We start from the raw sequence: 4,217 nt of genomic DNA on the forward strand, positions 1-4,217 counted from the left end.
CTGGATGGGGACATGTTTAATAGTCCCGTCCCTTGCTTATCGCACTATTTGTATCATTCTGCATTCATAGCAGCACTTCTTGAATAAAACAATGCAACACCTTTTTGCTTATAATTGCATTTCTTTTTTATAAATATGTTCATTTACGACATGTTGCATCCGTACACTTTGGTACGGTTAAAACACACCAGGGGCTTATGTTTCCCGCATCATGGTGTGATAAGTCCGAACACTTTCACAAGTGCGGCACCCCGAATCATGTCTTGGGTCAATAGTTGGGTTTGCCCGGCTCCCATGTTTTGGTACCTTACGTTCCGTTGTATCGGCTAAGGTAGCACTGGGAGAACCACTGCGATTGCGCCCCAGTTGAGCTGGGTTAACGCTTCAGTGGAGAAAGCTAAAACTGACCGTCATGATGAGGCGAGAGCCGGTCGCTGTTCGAGAGGTTTTTTGCGAGTCCTTAAAGACTTATGCCGCTTAGAGCGAGGAGCCGGATCTTGTCCGGCCCAGGCGTGGATAGCGCCCCAAATTCGGCCTTCCGAAGACTAGGGGCTTTGCCGAAATTTAAAATTATAGAATTCTATGGCTAAGTGAGAGTGTTCAAGCATTATAAGTCCGGTTGCCTTGTTCGTTGTGTTGAGCGCCTCCCTAGATGGACCCAGAAATGGGAACAAGAGTGCTCAAGTTTATCCTGAACACCCCAGCACTCGTGGCATGGGGGCTGAAGCCGACGACTTGCCATCTCTCAGATTTGATAAACAGCCGCACAGAAGGTAATATTTTAAATTAACAAGCATTTCTTAGCGCATATGAACTAAGTTTTCAGCGCACAGGATAACAAAATGCGAGTCTACTCAAATATTACATCTTTGGAGCACTCACCCACAATAGTGCGGGCGCCCTTCAGCACACTCTTATAATACATCTCGGGCGTGCAATGCTCCTTGCCCTCTAGTGGCGGGTCCATCACGAGTTTCTGGGCATCCATCTTGCCCCAGTGCACCTTTGCGCGGGCAAGGGCCCGACGGGCATCTTCAATACAGGTGGAGTGCTTGATGACTTCAACCCACCAGCACGCATCCACCAGCCGCCGCATCAGGCCGAAGTAGCTACCAGGCATGGCCTCCTTAGGCCACAGCCGAACTATGAGGCCCTTCATGGCCTGTTCGGCCGCCTTGTGGAGCTTGACCAACTGCTTCAGCTGGTCGCTAAGGGGCACCGGATGTTCGGCCTCAGCATACTGAGACCAGAAGACCTTCTCCGTCGAGCTCCCCTCCTCGGCCCGGTAGAACGCGGCAGCATCGGACATGCTGCGAGGAAGATCTGCGAACGCCCCTAGAGAGCTCCGAATTCGGGTAAGCAACAGGTAATTAACACTCACATGCTTACTTTGCATGAAAAATGCCTTACCCGCTGCTATTTTCTTCACTGCCTCAATCTCCTGGAGGGCCTTGTAGGCTTCGGCCTTAGCGGCTTTGGCACTCTCAAGAGCCGTTGCAAGCTCAGCCTCTTGAGTCTTCGAGTCACGCTCCAGGCTCTCATGTTTTTTCACGAGATCCTGGAGCTCTTGCTGTACCTCCGCCACCCGCGCCTCCTGCTTCTCTCGCTCGGTGCGCTCCGCGGCTGCATTGCGTTCGGCCGCGGCCACCGCCTCTTTCAGGGTTGCCACCTCGTTAGTGGCCCCTGCAATACCCATGTTATCCTTGTCATTCTTTTTGCAACCAAAATCCTTTTCTGTAAGGTACAATTTTAGTAAGGTGTTACTCACCTTCCTTGTGCTCGAGCTGCTTCTTGGCACGGCCGAGCTCGTTCTCGGACCGCTCGAGGCTTTCCTTCAACGTATTGACCTCCGCAGTCAGTGCGGTAGAGGTCAGCAGCGTAGCCTGCAATCCCATATTGACATATTTATTATGACTCCTGCGTATCTCTTTTTAGATCCTTAGTCCGGGTTTTCTTTCCAAACACCGAACCGAGCATCAGGGGCTACTGTCTATGTGGTACCATTTTTTACATATTGAAATTCTTACCTCAAAGCCTGTTAGAAGGCCGCTGCAGGCTTCGGTCAGCCCACTTTTGGCAAGCTGAAACTTTTGAATCACCGCACTCATAACAGTGCGGTGTTCCTCTTCGATGGAGGCGCCGTTGAGCGCCTCCAGCAAATTATCCAGCGCCTCCGGTTGGACAGAGGCAGCCGGCGTCACGGTCTTGCCCTTCTTGCGAACGGGTCGCCCGCCGGACTCTGGAGCCACTGTGGGTTCCGGGGCCGAGTCCGGTGCAAAGTCCGGGAGGTTGTCCTGTGACACCTCCGGGGCCTCCTCCTCCTAGTGGGTCCCTTCCTAGGATCCCACCTCAGCATCGTTCGCGGCACGGGGGGTGGAGGCAGTCGGAAGAGAATCCATATCGGACGCACCTAAGGACCCGCTCGACGAAGCGGGAAGATCATCCTTGGGCGGACTGCAGGGTTGTATGCGGCATTAGAAAGACATTATGTGGCGAAAAGGAAAAACCTTGAATTTATTCGGGAGTCCGGATACTTACGATCTCGCCAGGGGCTTGGCCCTTGGAGGCCAGTCCTCGTCGTCGTCACTGGCGTTGGCGGAGCAGTCTGGGGGAAGAGTTTTTCCCTTCTTGGACCCTTCGGCCTCCCTTGTTGGGGAGGCCTTCCTTTTCTTCCCTCCCCACACTGGGGGAGACGCTTTCTTCTTCTCCTCCTCGCCTTGGTGGGAGGAGTCGGCCTCGGATTCATCATCCGATAGCACCTGAAAATGGGAACTCTTCCGAGTCCCCGTGGCCTTCTTCTTGGCCTTCTTCTCCAGCACCACGTGGGGTGCCGGAGCCAGCAGCCCCGTTAGGCGGGCGTCCGCTGGGTCCTCTGGCAATGGGGCCGGACAGATAGTCCGTTCGGCCTTCGCCAGCCAGTCCTGTCAAAGGTAAAGGGAGTTTAGATCCCGCATAGAGTCAAACTATGGAAAACAAGTGGCAAAATCACTTACCTCGTCAGCTGGACGCTGCGAGCGGAATCCGTGATCTTTGGTAGCGGATGCGGGAGCCTCGGCGCCCTTGAACAACACCTTCCAGACATCTTCGTACGTAGTGTCGAAGAGCCCGCTCAGAGTCTGGTGCTGCGCCGGATCGAACTCCCACATGTTGAAGCCCTGTCGTTGGCCGGGAGAATCCGGAAGATGAGCATGACCTGGACTATGTTGACAAGCTTGAGATTCTTGTCCACCAGCTTTTGGATGCAAGCTTGGAGTCCAGTCAGCTCCTCCAAATCACCCCAGATCCGGCCACTCTCTTTCCAAGAGGTGAGCCGTGTAGGGATGCCAGATCTGAATTCGGGGACCGCTGCCCAATCAGGGTCACGCGGCTCGGTGATGTAGAACCACCCCGATTGCCACCCCTTAGTGGTTTCCACGAAAGTGCCATCCAGCCAAGTAACGTGGGACATCCTGCCCACCATGGCGCCTCCGCACTCCGCTTGGCTGCCCTTCACAACCTTCAGCTTGACACTGAAGGTCTTGATGTAGAAGAAGGCCTTGCACACGACGATAAATGCCGAGATGTTGAGGATGAAATTCGGGGCCAGATCATGGAAATCTAGGCCGTAGTAGAACATGAGCCCCCGGACAAAGGGATGAAGTGGGAAGCCCAGTCCGCGGAGGAAATGGGGAAGAAATACTACCCTCTCATGGGGCCTGGGGGTGGGAATGAGCTCTCCCTCGTCGGGGAGCCGGTGCGCGATGTCGCTGGACAAATATCCGGCGTCGCGCAGCTTCTGGATCTGCCACTCCGTGATGGAGGAGGCCATCCACTTGCCTCCCGCTCCGGACATAGTTGGAGAAGGTTGAGGTGAGAAGTGCGGACTTGGGCGCTGGAGCTCGAGTTCACGGAGCTGGATAAGCCAAGGAGGAAGAAGGCGCAGGTAAAAGGGTTGGATCTTTATCCCCTTATATGGGCGGACAAAAACATGTGTCCCCACCGGCCTGGTAAAACTCTCTTATCTCCCAAGCGTCACAATCAATGGTGCGGTTGGGTTACCCACGTCCGTATTGATGGGAACCCGGAATAAGGGGAACACGATCTCTGCTTCGACAAGACGTGCCAAGGAAACCGCCTCACTAAATGCACTGAGGTGATACAATAAAAACAATTCGAGTAAAGGCTTGGTAATGGTGTGATGTCACGCCACAAAATACGTCAGCAGATTGAACTTGTGT

The sequence above is a fragment of the Triticum dicoccoides genome, chromosome 4B, assembly GCF_002162155.2.
Source record: "Triticum dicoccoides isolate Atlit2015 ecotype Zavitan chromosome 4B, WEW_v2.0, whole genome shotgun sequence".
Classification (NCBI taxonomy): domain Eukaryota; kingdom Viridiplantae; phylum Streptophyta; class Magnoliopsida; order Poales; family Poaceae; genus Triticum; species Triticum dicoccoides.